The sequence below is a fragment of the Saimiri boliviensis genome, chromosome 13 (genome assembly GCF_048565385.1).
Source record: "Saimiri boliviensis isolate mSaiBol1 chromosome 13, mSaiBol1.pri, whole genome shotgun sequence".
Lineage (NCBI taxonomy): Eukaryota > Metazoa > Chordata > Mammalia > Primates > Cebidae > Saimiri > Saimiri boliviensis.
The window spans coordinates 22,737,758-22,758,902 of record NC_133461.1 but is presented as its reverse complement, the minus strand read 5'-3'; positions in this window follow the sequence as shown (position 1 = coordinate 22,758,902).

Genomic DNA, 21,145 nt, shown 5'->3' with positions numbered 1-21,145 from the left:
GGGGGCATTTACCCTGGGAAAGAACTTGGATTAAAGCAGAGATCAGTGGATTGTTTCCATGTTGTTAAGTGAAGTGGAAATTCTGTTGAGAAGAAACTTCTGTTTATGGTGAAGTTGGTTTGTATAAAATGTTACGTCAAGATGGCTTTTTGGTGAAAACTTGCTGTTTCTATGCACTGGCTACTCACACTTCAGAATGTACCCTGTGTTAGACAAGACCTATGCATGTCCAATCATAAACAAGAACTTGAAAATTATTAATGGCATTTAAAAAATTAAAGTGTCTCAATAATCAATATGAAGCACATGAAATTAAAAGCATAAAACATATCTAGGTGCTAAAGCTGTATTCAAAACTCTTAGCAAGCAGGGTGATCAGTGATCTGGGATTCCATGGCAAATGACTTAAATTCCCATCAGACATTTTCCCTTCAATTCAATGAAAAGAGAGGGTGTGTATATGGAAATGGTGGGGGTTGTGTGACTCACTCACTTGGTCAATTGTCAGTCGTTTAAATCATAGGGAGTCAATAGTTACAGTCAGCTGTAGAACTGTATCTACTGCAAAGCAGAGACCTAACACTAACCGAGCCCCATGCGTCATCTAAAGGAGTCAGCTCCTTGTGAAAAATAGGGTTCCATGGCTCACTTTCCTTGCTTCCTTCATTACCACTGCCCTTGTACCCTTGCCTTCCTTTACTATTCAAGGTGGACTCCTAACTTTCAAGCCAAAGATAAGATGATAAGATAAGATGGGCCCATGATAGACCTTGGGGGTCAGTCTTGACTGGTACTTGTTTCCGTGGAGTCTGGATACAAGATCATGCTCCACTTTTAACATGGGGTGATAGGCAGCCAATATATTGAGTTGATCCAGGCATTTGCCATTCTCATTTAGTCCCATTCAGAGAACCCATCTCCTCCTAGTGCTCTCCCTCCCCAACTTTTACTCTCTTTTAGGCAGACACTTCAAGATGTCTTCATTTATCCTGGACCAGTGCATTCTGGTCAACTTCTGTCCAAGGGCCTGAAGACTTGGTAAAACTAGGGTAACAGATGAAATATAAAGAAACAATGGGCAACCAGAGAATAAAGACAACACAAAAGAGTCTTAAACAATCCTCGATATCTTTAATCTTTTCATATCTCAATAGCATGGGGTTTTATTGTCCATGAGTTCATTCAAGAAAGCAAGTAGTTGGAATAGGAGGCCCTCCCATTCAGGATATGGTTTTTTGCACTTTGATAGAGTGAAAACCACTAAAGCATGGGTCATCTGTGCAGAACGTATCCCATTGGGTGCCAACATGATCAATAACAGTGAACCTTAGTCAGAAGACGATGTCTTAGTTAAAAAAGTTAAACTTTTTTTGTTTTTCTTTTTAATGTTGATAAAGAACATTATCTTTAAAGTTCAGTCACCCTGTGCAATTCATTTATTCTTTCCTTCCCACCTTCCTGTCTTCCTTCCCTCCCTCCCTCCCCCCCTCCTTTCCTTCCTCTGTCCCTCCTTTCCTTCTTTTTCCTATTTACTTGAGAATTTTCTCCCACTCATGAACATTTGGGAGAAGTTAAGCCAATTCAGGGATGACATTTCATGAAAATTACACCTAGTAAGACAAAACATGTTCCATCCCTTTTTTGGATGCCTGAATTAAAACTAAGCAAATAAACACAGGTGGGAGGTGTCACTCATGCAACAGAACTAACTATACTCCAACATGCACCTCAATATACCATTGCTATTATTTTCTACGCTGGAAAAGGCCCTGGGCATTCATCTTCACTGTCACCATTGGCATTATCATCACTATAATGGTATGGTAGCTAAGGCGCTGAGGGCTGACATGATCTCAGGCATATTATATGCATTACGCCACTTAATCTCCAACAACCTTATAAAGCAGAAACTTTTCAAATGTCCATTTAGGTGATGGGCACACTAAGGGTTAGTATAGTTAAGAATCTCATTTAACTGTCACTGTGGTGAAGTGGTGAAGAGGGATTTTAAACCCAGGTCTTCTGGCCTCACCTCCCTGTTTTAGGGCCTCTATAGAAACAGTAGTAGAAAAAATTTCTCCTCCACCTCTGTTTTAATTAAGCCTTTGTCTACAAGTTCATTATTACTACCTGTAAGAAATGAGGTACATAATGACATGAATAAATTAGTTCAAGTACATTTGAATCCAGATTTGAAGGTGCACAGCATTATTGATAAACCAACAGCTAACCACCATTGCTCCACATTTCCTGAGGAGTACAAAGGAATTTACAATTATCTTAAATCTCTGGTGTGCAGGATGATAATTTTCCAATAAACTAAATCCTGCTACTATCAGATGATTTGAACATTTCTAACGATTATTACCAATGCCTCCAAACAACATGGATCCACAGCAGCCAATCAAAAGGCTCGGCTGGGTTATGCTTGACTTTTATTTCCAAAAGGTAACTTAGCAGAAATGGAGTAACTGTTCATTATTTTCTGTCATTTTTATATCATTTTTTGCCATGCATATTGTGCAGTAATTGCAGGAAATTAAATTTGAATCTTGTGACACAAGCATGTTGTGAATATCATAAAAAACACATATGTTCATAAATGGTGAAAAAAGAAAGGTGATAAAAATTACATTTAGGAAACTTTTACAATCTTTCTGAACAATGGAAACGAACATGTTTTAGGGTTCTTTGTTTAGGTTGAATTCTGTGTGCTTTTAGAAGGCAAAGTTTTGTGTTTGGTGGGCATATTTATATTTTCGCTGTTTTCACTGATTTCCCTGAGGTCTTCTAAATGGTATCCTATGAGCAACAGGACAACTGAAAGCCCACACAAAGAAGTGTCTTGAGCAGAATTTCCACCCACGTCCAGTCAATGCAGAGCCAATACATGAAGCCGTTTTTCATTTATTGCATGGGGGTGAAAATAGGCAGAAAATCTTTGCATGTCCTTTGGCTTCTGCTTGGCTATGACTCTTCTCTCTCGTGGCACCTGCTGCTGCTGTCCTTGCTGCCTCTTTGTAGATGAGGTTAATTCCTAGCTGATCCTTTTGGTGACATTGTGAAAACATTCATGAAACTGAAACTTCACATCCCACTCTCTGCTGTAGAGTTGGCCTCATCCCTTGACATGGTGGAAAAATAAGCGATTGGCTCCTGGGCCTTGGTTTCACTGCTGTCATGAGTTTCCTCTTAAATCCAACTTTCATCAAGGGATTTCTCTGGATTTGTGATGGTTTTTGGAACTTTCGAACAATATCCTCTACATTTTCCTATGCTCATGGCAGAAAATGAATCTATGATAACACAGATGCAAAATTAAAATCACTACCTTTTATGAAATGGATGCCACCCAGAATTGACAAGTTTTGGCCAAAATCCTTCACATTCTAACCATCCAGTTGGTATTTATGGCCCAGCTCAGTCCCAAGGTTTCTATGAAGGGTTCTCTGATCTCTTCAGTTCACAATAGCTCCTTGTTGAAGTACTTGTTGATGGAGTTATTCATTTCAGGTTTACTGTTGAACATTAATTGCTAGGATTTTTTGTAAAATTTTCAGCTCTTTGTGAAAATTTTAGGCCTTTATCATCCCTGATATCCTAAGGATGCTTAAATATTCTTTATCTTCATCCCAAATAAACCCCTATTTACCTCCCCAAACCAGTACCACTGCCTTCCTTATTTATGATCCTGATGATTTTTTTTTTTTTTTGATTTGGCATTTCACTTTTCTTGCCCAGACTGGAGTGCAATGGCGTGATCTTGCCTCACTGCAGCCTCCGCCTCCTGGGTTCAAGCGATTCTCCTGCCTCAGCCTCTGGAGTAGTCAGGATTACAGGTGCCTACCACCAAGCTGAGCTAATTTTTCATATTTTTAGTAGAGATGGAGTTTTACCATGTTATCCAGGCTGGTCTCAAAACTCCTTACCTCAGGTGACCCACCCACCTAGGCCTCCCAAAGTGCTGGGATTACAGGTGTGAGCCACCGCACCTGGCCCACCTTCCTCATTTTGTTGCTTCTGCTACTACTGTTCTGAATACCAGGCTCAAAATTCTAAGGCTTGATTCCCCCGTTCTCTGTCAATCTCCATACCTAATTAATTAGCAAGTTCTATGAATTGACAATTTATTATTATTTTTATTGGATTTATTTATTTGTATTTGGAAAGAATTTGTCAAAGGAAATCTTATATGGAAACCTTACAAATAAGAAAAGCCATTCTGAAAATAAGAAGCTGAACTGACATCCTTGAATCCACAATTGCAGCCCTTGAAAGAGCCCTCAGAATCCCTGAGACTGAGCACTATTAGGAGACCCGGTAGAGCTGCGCCTCACAATAGAGGGTTGATCTGTACATTTCCAGAAAACAGCACACCAGGTGAAAAGAACACTCGTGTGAATCAGAGTAACTGCATTGAGCCTTGATTTTTTCTATGTATAAGATAAGATATCTTTCCTACTTGTATTCCAGGGTTGTTATAAGGATCAAGTAAGCTTCTGTGTGTGAAATCACATTGTGAACTGACTGAGGCCATGCAGATTTAGGGAGCCAACACCTCTTCTTCTGATCTCCTGGTCTCCATTCTCCTTTTTATCCTGTCCACTGCCTAATCTAACCATTGTTTCTATATTGATCTTCCTAAAGCACATCTCTTTTCATATCATTCCTGGCTCAGAAATGTACAGTGGCTATTAAATTAGAAAACAAGTATATTTGCTTAGTATATAAGCCCTTTCACAGTAAGTTCAGACCTCTGCTTCCAGTATTAGCTGCCTGCATCCTTCCACATAAACCCGATGCTCTAGAAAAATTACTCCCTCAACTCCTTCAATGTATCACTTTCTGCGCCATCCCTCAACTTCTGTTCTGGCTGTCCTCTTTGATATCACTCCTGAAATGCAATTTATGATTGAAGGCTCATCTTCAATATATTATGCCCAATGAAGCCCTTCCTATTCCACCCCCCATTTTCCTATCCTCCAGACCCCCAACAGAAAAGAGGATAAATTCTCACGGATTTCTGAAGAGCAAAGAAGTGTAGTATGTAGTTCAGTGTAGATTGGGAATAAGAATTTATAAAATTTGCTTGTAAGAGCTTAATAAATTCTTAATATATTCTTGTTAAAGTAAACTGAAATATGTTTGGGAAAGCCAACTTTCTCACTCTCTCTTTTTTTAAAGATAGGTAGACCTCTATTTGAGGGCATGCTTTCTCAGTTTATGATCTTTTCCTTCTTTCTGTTGAAAAACTGAAATGCAAGTCAGAAGATTCTGCCACACTGCAAGACCCCAGAAGCCTGCCACACTGGGGTCAGGAAGATCCCATTTTCTGAAAGCTTTTATTTCCTAAATGAGAAGTATGGGTTTCTGTACACAAAAAGACTTTACTTATTTAAAAACACTGCACAATTATCAATACACAATTCAGATTTTAAAAAGAGAAAGGCAGGCTGAATTGAAGAATACATTTAACAGAAAAAAAAATTGTTCCTTTCAGGTATAAAAGAAAAAGGGGCCATCTGCCACATAGAGGTGCTTATCTGTGTTTAATGTGGTGACTAAAAAAATCTGTAGAAAATTCATAATGAGACAGAATAACTCAACTAGGCATTTAAAGATCTCATTTATTCAGCTATGTCATAGAGACCTTAAGTAACTTGTTTAAATAAATAGGTAATGATGCTTTTAAATGATCAAAGATTTTTGCTTATAATTATCTGCTTATGTTAAAAGTAGTTTTTTTAAAAATTAGCTTATATACTTTCTTGTTCACATCCTTTGTATACTGTATACTTGTCTTCTTTATGAAGAATCAACTGTAAAGATAAATTTAGTCTAGTATCATTTGAGTGATTTACCAATTAAAGACTTTTGAATGAATAATGTTTTATGGAAGTACACCTGGAAATAGGATATTACATGGAAATGCATCTGAAACTTTGTTTTCCTTGGTCACTTAGATAGAGAAAATTTTTTACAGCACAGTCATTCACTCAGGTAACCTCGGAGACCCAATGGTGAGGTAGAGTATCCAAGGCATCATTGTGGAGATGGTCTGAAGGCTGGCATGCTCCATTACCTCACAGGAAATTGACTATAGGTGCTGCTCTGGGAAGCAGCAAATTAACAAATAATAAGAGAATTTCTTTTTCTGGCTAAGATGGAATAGCAGGGATCAGATTTACCCTACTGCCTCAAACAGTAAAAAGCAAAGCAAAGCAAAATGAAAACCCTTAACAAAATAGATGAAACAATGGTTTTCGAAACACTGGATAACAGACAATTAAAGACAGTTTAAAAGAAATTAAATATGCCTACTTTACAACTGCTTAATGTACCTCCATGAGAGAGTTTCCAGGTTTCAGTGCAGGAAGAGAACCCAAACAGAGCCTAGCAGTATCCCTAAAGTGAAGAGGCAGAGCTTGGCAACCAACGAGAGGAAGAGGTTTAGATTACACAGAGTAGAGCATGAGAAAGAAGAAAGCTTCACAGAGAAGAAACTCCAGAGATCTCCAGAAGGTTCCCCGGCTTAAACAGTCAGCTGAACACTGATCAGACGAAGTGTGTGAGGAGGCTACTCAAGGCTGTGAAAAACTTCTCCTGAAATGATTACCAATAATAATGCCCGACACTCATACAGAGTTGACAATACTACTTGTTCTCATCAACCAGACTGGAAAGTCTCATGATTCACAAGGTGCTGAGGGAATAAACAGAAGGATCTTGACTTAGTAGTTGAGAATAATTAATCTCAGAATTAATACTGCTAAAGTCCTGCCTAACAAACATTAGAAGACTGGAAAAGATGAAGTCGTTCCCAAGTAACTTAACTATATTGCAGAACGAAACTCATGAATATTTATAAAAATAAAAAAATATTCAGTGCATAAAAAGTAAATTTAATATGGCATTCAACCAAAAATCACTACACACACACACACACACACACACACACACACCTATAACCACTGATAAGGAGAAAAAAAATTAATCGAAACAGAACCAAAACTGATGCAAACATTAAAATTAGCTGACAAGGACAGTAAAAGTTATTATAACTACATTCCATATGTTTACTAAGGAGATGAAAAGTTAACTAGTGACAAAGTTTTGAATTTGTTCATGTACAAATGTCTGCATCACTATTTAACAATGTCTGAGATGAAAAATACACTGAATCAGACCTTGCAGAAGAAAAAAAGATTAGTGAACTTGAAGTCATAGTGATAGCAACTATCTAAATACAGAGAGAAGACAGAATGTTTAAAAATGAACAGTGCATCAATGAACTGTTGGAAAATTTTGTGGCCTAATATAGATATAAGTGGAGCTTCCAAAGGAAGAGGACAAAAGTATTAGAAAAAATAATGGCTGAAAATTTTCCAAATTTGGTAAAAACTATTATCCTAAAGATCCAAGAATTTCAATGAACCTCAAGCATAAGAAATATAGAAAAGCAATACCAAGGCATATCACAATCAGATTGTTCAAAAACAGTGATAATGAGAAAAATCTAAAAGGCAGGCAGAAGGGGAGGAAAACACATCACATACTGAAGAACAAAGATAAGAATAATGGTAGACTTCTTAACTATACAATACAAGTGAAAAGATAATAGAGGAACATTCTCTCAAGTATTAAAAGAAAACAAATTGTCAACCTTGACTTCAACATTGCATAAAAATGTTTTTCCAATTTAAAGGCACCCTAAATACATTGTAAACATATAAAAGCTGAAAGAATTCATCCACATCAGATTTGCTCTAAAAGAAAGTCCTTTAGACAGAAAGAAAATGTTACTAGATGGAAACGTGGATCTAAACAAATGAATGAGGAGCACTGAAAATGGCATCTACATTGGTAAATATATAAATGTTTCATAAATGGAAATATATCCCGTGCACTTGGATTGGAGGAATCAATATGAAAGTGCCCATACTGACTAAAACAAGCTAAACATTTGATGCAGTTCCTATCACAATACCTCACAGAATAAGAAAAAAAAAATCCTTGGATTTATACAAAACAAAAAAAGAACCTGAACAGCCAAAGCAATTCTAAGTAAAAACAAGAAACATGGAGGCATCACATTACCTGACTGCAAATTATACTACAAGGCTATAGTTACCAAAAATGCATGGAATTGATATAAAAGTAGATACACAGACTAATAGAATAGAAGAGAAAACCCAGAAATAAAACCAAATTTAAAACTGGCTGAACTTTGACAAAGCATACAAAACCATAAGTTGGGGAAAGGATATCCTATTCAATAAATGGTGTTGGGAAAACTGCATAGCCACATGCAGAATAATAAAACTGGATCCTTAACTCTGATTATATACAAAAATCAACTCAAGATGAATCAAATACCTAAATCTAAGACCTGAAACCATAAAAATTCTAGAAGAAAACTTAGAAAACACTCTTCTGGACATTGGCTGAAATAAACAATTTTTGACTAAGACCATAAATGCAAATGCAACAAAACCAAAATGGGTTTTTCGGACCTTATTAAACTAAAAAGGTTCTATACAGCAAAATAAATAACAATTGAAGTAAACAGACAATCTGCAGAATGGGAGAAAATATTTGCAAACTGTGTATCTAACAAAGGACTAATATCTACAGTCTACAAGGATCTTAAACAAATCAGAAAGAATAAAATAACAACGAATCCCATGAAAAAGTGGGCAAATGGCATAAAGACATTTCTCAAAAGAAGATACACAAATGGCCAAACATATGAAAACACCTGAAAAAATGCTCAACATCACTAATCATCAGAGAATAAAAACTAAAACCACAATGAGATATCACCTTACCTCAGTCAGAGTAGTCATTATTAAAAAGTCAAAAAACAACAGATATTGGTGGGGATGCGGTATAAAGGAAATGCTTATACACTGCTGGTGGGAATGTAAACTAGTACAACATCTATGGAAAACAGTATGGAGATTTCCTAAAGAACTAAAAGTAGATCAACCATTCAATTCATCAATACCACTACTGGGTTTGAACCCCCTCCCCCACCAAAAAAAGGAGTCATTATATCAAAAAGACACCTGCATGCATGTTTTTCACAGCAAAATTCACAATTGCAAAGATATGGAACCAACTTAGGTGCCCATCGACTGATAAGTGCATTAAAAAATCTGGTCTAGCTACACCATGGAATACTACTCGGCCATTAAAAATAATGAAATAATGTCTTTTGCAGCAACTTGGACAAAGTATGGAGTTGGAGGCCATATTTAAGTGAAGTAACTCAGGAATGGAAAACCAAATACTGAATGTTTTCATTTATACCTAATGTTCTCACTCATAAGTAGTAGCTAAGCTATGGGTACACAAAGGCATACAGAGTCATATAATTGACTTTAAAGATTCAGAGGGGAGGAGGGTGGGAGGGAGAAGAAAGATAAAAAGCTACATATTGGGTACAATGTACACTACTTGGGAGATGGGTGCACTGAAATTTCAGACTTCACTCTTATATGAATCATCCATGTAACCAAAAACCACTTGTACCACAAAAGCTATTGAAATAAAAAATAAAGTTTTAGTTAATATTTAGATCACTTTAAATGACAAATGATTAAAGAAAACTAATTAATGTGAGATTATAACATATCTAAAAGTGAAAGTATGACAGCAGAAGTACAAAGTTTGGGAAAGAAGAATATGATGATAAGTTTCTAGTATTGCATGTGAAGTGTTATAATTTGAATATTTGAACTTGTATAATATAACTTGGTAAGTTAAAGATATATAGCAGATATTTAAATCCTAAAACAATCACTAAAACAACAAAAATTTTAGATAATAGGCCAACAAAAATATAACAATAAATTGTTTTGAAAAAAATTTTTATGAAGAAGTAAAAAAAAAAGCAAACAAACAAAAAGCGAAAACAAGTGGGATAGATTTAAACTCAATAACGTAAACAATCATATTAAATATAATTGGTCTAAATACCTCAGTTAAAATGCAGAGGTTGTAAACTGGATAGAAAAAAAGTCCCAACTCTATGCTGCCGATAAGACAGGCATTTTAAATATAAAGACACAAATTAGGTAATAGTAAAAGGGAGGAAAATAATATACCATGCTAAGACCTATCAAAAGAAAGCTGGAGTCCACTTATCCACTTACCAAAAGACAACATAGTTTTCAGAGCAAGAAATTGTATTAGGGATAATGATATTATATTATTGTAATAAAAGGGTCAATTCCTCAAGAAGCCATAGGAACACATATTTTCTATGTAATGGTTAATTTTATATCCCCATTTGACTGGGTCATAGAATGCATAAATATCTGGTTAAACATTATTTCTGAGTGTGCCTATGATAGTGTTTTTAGAATAGATTAGTGTTTGAATTGGTGAACTTAGTAAAGCAGATGGCCTTCTCTAGTAGAGATGAGTCTCATTCAATCTGCTGAGAGCCTGGGTAGACTAAAAAGATGAAGGAAAGATGAATTTATGCTCTGCCTGACTGCTCGAGCTGGTACTCCTGGTTCTCAGGCCTTCAGACTAGGACATGAATCTATACCATCAGCTCAGTGGCTCTTAAGCCCTCAAACTATACCACCAGCTGTCCTGACTCTTCAGCTTACAGACAGCAGATATGGACTCTGTTTCTCTGGAAAACCCTAACACCTTATGTGATAGAATTAATCTGTCAATCTGAGCTCCTCTGTTTTCTGCTACCACATCTAAGCTGTTGATGCTTATACAGTACCAATGCATATTGGGTCAGGTCCTTGGATCTTCAATGTTAACTGGGCACCTAGGAACCTATCACTTTATATGGTCCTTGTTTCTCTGTCTATACAGGTTGCTTGTGAGAAGAGAGAGTCCCTCTTTCCGATTTACCCATACCCTTTAAACAAGGATTTCTTGGCACTACTTCTGTGCCATACTCAGGGGCATGGAAATTATGCTACTCTTAAGCACAAAGTAGGACAAAAATGTGGTTACTTATAGCCCTGTGAGCCAAAATCCACTAACAATTTCTTCTTTATGATTTGTCCTCTCTTCAGAAGTCTACCATGGACGCAGAGACCAGGTTCCCCAGGTCTCAGAGATCACACACTTTAGTCCTCACCTCTCCAGGGTCCTTCATGGAAAGCTACCCTATACAATGCTCACCCATGTTTTACTTTCATCATATTCTTCTCTTGATTGTCTACATTTTCCTACCTGCAGAATTTTCTTAGAGAGAGAGAGAGAGAGAGAGAGAGAGATTTTATGTGTCCATGTGTTGAGATAGCATAGCTGTTCTCAAATGTTTTCTCTATGCTTCTTCATTCCCTGTTGCTTTTGAAACACAAAGATGCACATTCTTTTTTCTTTTTCCTTTTTTGCTTTTTACTCTGTCATATCCTACCTTGAGATAATGGGGAAAAAAATCTAGTGTCTTGAATAGGGGGAAGATGAGAAAGGAAAACTAGAAAGACCATGAAAATGACATAATAATGTAAAAAAAGATACATATACATAGACTATTCCTATTTCTTCATTTGATGGTCATCATAAAAATGAATATTTTATCATTGCACTTTCATCAAATATGAATTTGAAAGATCCCAACCATTGCAAACATACATCTCAAGATAAAAAATACAATTTAATGGGAAATCATCACTATATGGCACCAAGTGGTAACTGGGCAGGTGGATGCTGTGCTGGAAACCCTCCACATCTTGCTGCCCACTTCTCCCACCATAGCGTTCTAAAATATACATCAACACAAGACCTTCAAAAGTTGGCAGACTATTGTAAGGCAAGTAACTTGGAAATAGATAAGCTTTTAAAAAGTTTCATATGGCTTTTTGCATTATTCAAAAAATGTGTAAATTAATTATACAAAATATAAGAGGTGGAAATATACATAAAAGGTTAAATAACAACACCAGGAAGAATATGATGAAATGCCAACTGAATGGTATAGGCCATTTTTCTCAAGTAGGAGCATAGAAAACCATGAGCATCCACAATTTCTTTGAGAAATTTAGAATTTTGTTTGACCATTTCAGTACATGATTTTTAATTTATGTTTACAAATGCATGTATGATTACAAATGCATCTTCCAGGTGAAGGTCAACTGACAGCACAACCTACTGTATAAATGCAGATTTCACAAAAGTCCAAACGGAGAAAACTAATGGTAGAATTGAGTCATGAAATATACATGATAATATTGTCATGGAGACTCAAAAGGCTTTGAGTGGCAGGATTATATCTTCACCACAACCATAAGCATTCAGGAAAGTACCATTCTGACACAAGGTATCATTGGATTAGTTACCCATTTAATGCAGATTTCTGTAACATTGTCATGTGACCTTTATTTCCAATGAACAAGTTGGCATTCCAGGGAGATCAAGGGACATTGCATTAAAGTTGAGTTGTTAAGTAATGGACTTGATTATCTTAATTATCAAATAAAGCTTTGATGTTATCAATTCCAGTTTGACTGCATGAAGTTCATAGGCATTCTCTGTATAAATAATATTAAAGTTACATCACAAAAGCAGGTGTAAGTTATAAAAGACTATATCTCTTCCACGATTGAGCCCAATATTATAGGTTTAGTTTCTGCAAAACAATGTAATTCATCACATTTAAAATTCATACTGTCAAACTGAATTTTATTAGTACGTGGTTTCGGTGATATAATTGTATTAAAACTAAGTACATGAAGATACATGTGTTAATACATGTACAGTACTTCGTACAGTCCCTAACACAAGAAGGATGTTCAATAAAGATTAGTTTTTAGTATTTTGTGGAAAATGTATATTAGTACATCTCATTTAGGATGAGACTGAGGTTCCCAATCGTTTTTTTTTAAAATTCTCTAAACACTACTTAAGTATAATAATCGCAAGCTGGGGAGTAACTGCCAGGAGATCATCCATGACTGGGGAGATGGGGTCCCTGGAAGAGAAGGGGTTCAAAGAGGTGTTATCTCTTTCAATGAAACACCAGAAAAGTGGCCGCATTATTATGAGAAAAACTTAAAATTGAGGCACAGAAAAATAAAGCATCTTTTTCAATCCCTTTCATCAGGGCAGTAGAAGGGCTGCTTTCACTTTTAGTTCTCAGTCTCTAAGACAGTGAGTTCTTTCATTTTTTCTTGTTACTGAGGCCCAAGAGTATATAGCACTTATTCTTTTGTCTTTACATAATGATTTTGGAAGTAAATAACAGTTGATTCTATTTGGCAAGCAGTGCTTCTTAACGCATTTTGATATAGTAACTTTTTTTCAGTTTGCTTTGGAAATTGACAATTGTGACAACATTGAATAGAGGTTAGATGCAACGTTAATTATCAGGGTAACCTAGATATTTACATGAATGCCAGTTTTGATGAAGCATAAAACTCTTATTTGACATACACATTATCTCAGTTGTGAACATGAGGACCACATTGCTATGGAAATGCTGACAACGCCATTCAATTTGCTTGCTAAAAAAAAGCATTAAAAAAATCAATGTGTATCAAACGTGTTTAAAATGTACATAGATAACACATTTTAAAAGAGTTCTACATATGTGCTAGAAAAGGTATTACACATAAAATATATTCTGTGGAGTACAATCATAGTGGTTGCAGCTTTACGTTTAAAATCCTAACATAGCAAAGATTGCCTGCAAAAGTTAGAAAGATTTGCTTCCAATTACAAAGTAATGAGAAACCAAACAAAACAAGCACAAAAGGAGTGATTACTTAGTCTTTTCTTTCCCAGCTGTTCAGCAGGATATCCAAGAGTATCTTCCACGTGCAAGGTGAATTAATTATGACTAGAAACTCTAAAAAATATATATCTATAACACAAATGTATGTTTACATATGTGTGTTTATCTGCATCTACATATCTACATATACATATGTGTATACACACATATGGCAAGTATGGTCTTCTTTTAGGAGCTAGAAAAATCTACTGGGGAAATTAGATTAATACATACAACAGAAGTAAGGAATTCCAGAGAAGCTGTAATTGTAAATTGCAGTTCCATGTCTCAGCCCTCCAGCATTCTGGGTCACACTTCTCTTTTATATCTCAACACCGCTTAGAGTTTCTCCAGGAGATGGAGGGAAGGAAACTTCTTTCAGGCACTCCACATTCCTGAATTCCCTGTGCCTGCTCTTTATCCCTTCCTGTAATGCTATCTTTTCTACACCAACTGCCCCGCCCCTCCTAATCCCAGGAGTCATTCCCAGGGTACCAAATGATAACTATCTGCAGGTTTCTCTCTCTCTCTGCTTCTCCCACACTTACTTCCTTTCCCTGTGCTAATGCCGTTCTCTAGCTGAATAAGAGCTTATTCCCTTGTAATCTGGGCATTCATCCTAGGGAAGTTCACCAAAAACTCAGCTCCAGTCAGATCCTGACCTGCTGCCATGATTTTGTAGTTTATTGGTGAGAGTTCTTTATTGGTGAGAGTTCTTTCTTCCACCTCTTCTTTTTCATCTTTTCTGTCAGTGTTCTCTAAAGCCCTGTCTCCCAGTACATGAGGTAGGAATCAGGGGAGGCTGAACAGCCTGTTATTTCATTATGCAGAAAATTGTCTGCATCGTAAAACTGGTCTCAGCTGCTTCCATTCCAGACAAGCCCCTGTGTCCCAGCTTTGTCTAATTAAAATCGTCCATTGAAGTATTTTCTCAATAGGGTAATCCACCCCTAAGAGGAATTTTGCTACTTCCCTTGAGCACAGAAACTAATTTTTTTTAGTATTAATAAATAACAGTATTGTAACCGACTATAGGACTAATACAATAATCCTAGCACATTGTTTTGATAGTAAAAAAAATGTCTGAACATAGAGTTGGAGTAAGGTGGAAATGAATTGAATGCATAGGGAGAATTCAGATGGCGGGAAGAGTGTTTTATTTGGGAGTGGCAATTTTGGGAGGTGCTGGTGAATTTTGAAGTAACTTTTCCTGAGAAAAATATTAGGGAGATATATTTGAGATTTAATCTTACTATATATAGTCTTGTATCTTTTTTTCTAGTTAATATTGCATTATAAGCACTTCACTATATTTTGAATGAATGTTTTTAAATTTTCTGTGGTGTGCTGGAAATAGCATGTCCCAGTTAGCAAGAGCCAGTCGTGTTCATGGTTCTTCAAATCCACATTGAATGACTTTACTTTGATTGGTAGCTTGAAATTGACCATTTTGGGAGTATTTGCACCATGAAATTTCTTATACCAGTACCAGGCTGTTTTGGTTACTGTAGCTCTGTAGTATATTTGAAATTGGGTAACATAATGCCTCCAGCTTTGTTCTTTTTGCTTAAGATAGCCTTGGCTATTTGGGTTCATTTTTGGTTCCATATGAATTTTTAAATAGTTTTTTTTCTAGTTGGGGGAAGAATTTCAATGGTAGTTTAATGGAAGTAGCATTGAATATATACATTGCTTTGGGCAATATGGCCATTTTCACAATATTTATTCTTCCTAACTATGAGCATGGAATGTTTCTCCATTTGTTTGTTTCAGTGTCATCTCAATTTCTTTGAGCAGTGGTTTGTAGTTCTTCCTGCAGACTGGGTAAAGAAAATGTGGTACATAGACACTATGGAATACAATGCAACCATAAAAAGAATGAGATCATGTCCTTCACAGGGACATGGATAGAGCTGGAGGCCATTATCCTTAGCAAACTAATCCAGGAACAATAAAACCAAATACTACATACTCTCACTTATAAGTGAGAACTGAATGATGAGACCACATGGACACATAGAAGAAAACAAGATATGCTGGGTCCTATCAGAGGGCAGAGTGTGGGAGGAGGGAGAGGATCAGAAAAAATAACTAATGAATACTAGGCTTAATACCTAGGTGATGAAATAATCTGTACAACAAACCCCCATGACACACATTTACCTATGTAAAAAACCTGAAGTCCTGCACGTGTACTCCTAAACTTAAAGGTTAAAAAAAGAATGATTAAGAATTGCTTATCAAGAATCAGAATAATACTGCTTTAGATATAAGATTCTTATCATAACAAGAAGGACTCTTCTGCTTGGATGAAGTACAGCAACGTACTTGTTTTGGGAGCTGAGACATTGTTTATGTTATAGACTGTGAATTCCTCTAGAACACAGATCACATCTTAATGATGTATTGCTTTTGTGCCCTCCCATCCCTACTGCCCAGTGTAGTGTCCGAAAGATGGTAAAATGATTATTTAATGAATCAGTGAGTGAGTAAATTAATGACTGTTATGATCCCCGAATAGGTTACACAAACTGAAATGATACCACTTTGCAGCACCTCTGCAGATGCATCTGGAGGTGGAGTTCTCACTACAAACTTCCGAAGAGCTATTTCAATTATCTCTTCGAGTTTTACTTAAATAAATTGTTGGATAAACTAAAAAGATTGGTGCACCTTTTTCTTAAAAAAAAAATTCCAATTTAACTGGTGAAAAAAAATAGAGAGCAATCATTTAAAGTGTCTGTCTGAAATTTATCCTAAGGGCAGAAAGATACATGTAAAAAAAAATCTACCAAATCTCAACAAAAGCTGTGAGAGTCTATGGCATCTGAGCTATGATCTAGTCCATTACCTCCACCCTTAGCTCAATGTTACAGAAGCTTTGCCCAAGGCATAAACAGTCAAGTAGACAGGGGTTCCTTTTCCCTCTATTTCCAAGTCTTGGCTATGGTTTAATTCAGGAAAGGACAGGCTGTTGGCATTTCTCTCCCTTCAGTCTCATTTGTAGAAGCTTGATTCCAAGTAGGTGCACCCAAAAGAACTCGCTTTCCTGATTTCAAAACTTCCTACAATGCTATAATAATCAGGACACCATGGTATTGCATAGGAATAGACCTATAGATCAATACAATAGGAATTGTGAGTTCAGAAATAAACCCTTATATTTCTGATGAATTGATTTTTGACAAAAGTGTCAAGAAAATTCAGTGGTGATAGAACAGTTTTTTTTTTTCATCAAATGATTCTGAAAGAACTGAACAGCCACAAGCAAAGAAATGAAGTTGACCCCTAACTCACATTCTAAAAAAAATTATTTAAAATTCATTATCAATCTAAATGTAAAAGTTAAAACTGTAAAAATTTTAGAAGAAAACATAAGGCATAATCTTCTGTGATTTCAATTTATATACAACTCCAAAAGTACAAGGAAGGAAAGATGAAATAGATAAAGTGAATGTCACAAAAGTTAAAAACATTTGTGCTGCAAATGACACCATCCTAGAAAGTAAAAGAATGGTGCACAGAATGGGGGAAATATTTACAAATTACATATGATAAAGTACTTGTATCTAGAATATATAAATAACTCTTACCAATTATTAATAAAAAGATCAAAACCCCATTTAAAAACGGGCAAAGAATTTGAATAAAAATGTATCCAAAGAAGACATGCAGATGATCTATATGCATATGAATAAGTGCTCAGCATCATTAGTCATTAGGGAAATGCAAATCAAAACCACAATGAGATCCCACTTCATACCCACTGAGATGGCTAAAGTTAAAAAAGGGCTCTAGTTTCTGGGTGTTGGTGATGGAAGTGAGCACCCTGCAATCTGCAGCTGATTTTGAGCATACCCTTTTGAAACAGTTTAGTATGAAGGTAGAGCTGTGAAGTGAACATAGCAGAAAGCAGCCAGATGAGAAGGAGATTCTAAACTTTCTTCTGTAACACCCAGCATGTCTGAGTCTAAAGGCTTTTGGATTTCTTGAAGAATACCGGACCCTGAAAGTGGCTTCAGCACTGAGAACGGAGAATTGCCCAGTTGATGCTTGGACCTATGACTAATGGAGCAAGGACAGTACACACTGGGGTATCTGTAACAAATAGTTTGTATACCACTAACAAATTGGATGTTTGTAGAAGTAGCAAATACAACATGTGATTAAGGATTAAACAGACTCTGCCACAGGTCAGTGAGGAATCAGTGAAAGTGAAATCTCCATGGAATGGTAGCTGTAGGCAATTCCAAGGAAGAACAATTGACTCTCATCACAGAATTATCTGTTATTAAAACAACTGAGTAATATCTTAAAATATTACCTAATTTATTTTTATACCTGTTAATTTCTACTGCCCAATGGCCTTCCATAGTTGACGCTGAGGCATGTATTACTTAGGCGGGAGGAAGTATCCACAGCCAACCGAATACCATGAAGACAATCAAACTTTTCCTTGCAAAAGAAACTTAAAAAATGTGAATATGTACAAAGCTAAATAAAATTCGGCTTTTCAATTTCAAGAGCCAGATACATAAGGAGAAAAAAGGTTTCCTGGGTTCAAAAATGTTGTCATGTAAAAAGTCAAGCTTGTGAGTACTCAGAATATAGAATGTGTATCATATTTAATTTTCTCAAAGTTTTTTCCTGCATATATTGACATGGCCATATAATTTTCAGTTGTTGAGGTGAATTATATTAATTGATTTTTGAATGTTAACGAAAACCTTTACATTTCTGGGATACATTCAATGTAGTCATGATACATTATCCATCTTATATTTTGCATTAAAGAGACTTGTCTGTAATTTTACTTTGTTATAATATCATCATCAGGTTCCGGTATCAAAGTTATACTAGCCTCAAAGTGAGCTGAGAAAAATGTTATTTGTTTTTCCATGCTGTAGAAGAGTTATTAGAACTATGGTATTACATCTTTGTGAATGCTTGGAAGTGTTGACCAGTGAAGCCATGTGACTCTGAAATAGTCTTTGCAAGGCAATTTTAAATTACAGATTTTTTATTTGTTTAGTTTTTCTATTTTTTCATTTTCTGTTTTGATAAGTTGTAATTTTCAATACGTTTTTTATTTTATTGGAAAAAACTTTTTATTTTACGCTGTTACTTTCTTTGAATTTAATTTTAAATTCTTTTCCTAAATTATTGATGTGCGATATATCATTGGTTTTCAGGTTTCTCATTTTTTAATGTATACATTTTAAGGCTATAAATTTCCCTCTAAACATGGCGCTACCTGCATGTCACAAGTTTATTTTGAGATGTGTTGTATTCATGATCTTCCAGTTTAATTTCTATTGCTATTTCTTCTTTGACTCATGCATTATTCAAAATGTTGTTGCTTAATTGCTAAACATTTTGGAAATTTTCTAGTTATCTTCTTACTTTTTCTTTCTAGCTGAATTCTACTGTGGTCATAGAAGACACTCTGTCTGATAAAGGGAGTAAAAAATCACTGCTCTGGAGCCAATTAAACTCCTCAGACAGGACACACCCAAACCCAAATGAGAAAGGACAAGTGTGGCCATAAAAAGACACAAAATCTCAAGAGCTATTCCCCCATTCCCTGGGACAGCACCCTCATCACCACTCAAGCCAGTCCTACTCTTGTAGATATCCTTAAATACATACCTGGGGAGCAAGGGTAAAGAAAAAAAAAAAAGCACCAAAAAATATCAACAACCCCATTCTGTTTTACAGGGAGGCATTAACTTCTTTCAAAAAATGAATATTATTAGTAATACATCTCTATGTTTCTGCTGTCTCATTGGCTTTTTACCAAGTCTGTTTTCCCTCTCTGGCCCTGTTTCTTCCATAAGGACAAGGTGCATGACATAGTATGTGGAGCCATCATTCATAAGATAACCTCTCCACTTTTAAGGGGTTTGTGACTGAGCACAGTCACCCTGTGCTGAAATGTATGCATTCCATAGACCAGGTGCTCCACAGCCTATGAAAAGTGTAAGAGTACTGTGATCTGAGAGTGTTTTTTGATCCTGGATGTATTTCTGCTGTGGCAACAATCCTAAAGACATGGCTTAAGGCTAATCCTGGGCTGTGATCTCATACTTTTTCCATGTTTTATTTATAAACATTTCAGGAAGACAGTTGACGACAGGGTCATGTGCAGGAGGAAGACTGTTGTGCAAGGAGACTCAGTAACAGGAGACTAATTAAAGACTAATCAGTAGCCTTTCCCAGGTGTATGTTTTCTAGACCTCAGGCATAAAAAGCTGGACTAGTTGCCTCCTTTTCTCAAAGAAATCAAGGAAACATAATTGTGCCAAAGATACCTACAAGGCTTAGTAGCAACAGAAAAAAAGACAAACTTTCTCTGATAGGGTTATGTAGAAAACCAATCTAAAAAAAATCACTAGCATAAGGGCACTTTTTAAACCAACAAATATGGAAAATTATATAGCTTTTTTGATACTTTATATCATATAAATTTGAAATATATATTTTAAATGCCTTGAGTTCAACCCAGTTTTTGCATTACTTCCATTTAAATAATTTTGAAACTTTTACATAATTTTATATGACAGTCTAATAAACATTCCCAGTTTTGAAATATCTGAAAATATCTTAACCAACAGCCTACCGTTAGATTGTTATGTAATGAGCCTATCAATTCTATGGATAATGTTATCTGTAGATAATGCATTATATTCTTTGTTAATTTAAAAATAAGCCAGCAAAATGTTTACAAATGCAAAGAAAAAAACTACACAATTTTTTATATCCTTTTAAAAATAAAACCATATTTTATATAGTTGTCATTATTCTATAATTATAATTGTATCTTTTCACTTGGCATTATATAATAAACATTCCCTTACTGCCATAATGTTTTATAATTATCATTCCAATAATTCTATAATATTTTATCTAATAGAAATAATTTAAGTGAATAATTTTTATACTACTGGACATTATTTTATAGTTTTAAAATAAACAGTACACTAATGAGTATTTATATAAATGTCTTTACATCATTTTTTAACAAGAAATTCCCACAAGTAGAGTTGTTGGGTCAAAAGGCATGGATATAACTGTTGACACACAGTGAACAATTTTGGTGTAATATAGCCAACATCAATTTTCTTCTTCTTATTAGGAGTACCCTGTTTTTAATACTAGGTGTCTATTATCTTCTATTCAACCACATACTTCAAGGAAATGTGGACCAATCTTCAAGCCCAATCGTTAGAAAAAGCCCATCATAGTAATTCTAGTCCCTCAGTCAGTAATTAGCTTAGAAAAGAGAATGTGACTTAACTTTATTCAATAATTGGTGAAAGAAAATTTGCAGGAGTGATTTTAGGGCATGGTTCCTTAGATGTTAGAAACAGATTTAAGGATAAGATCACCCTTTTA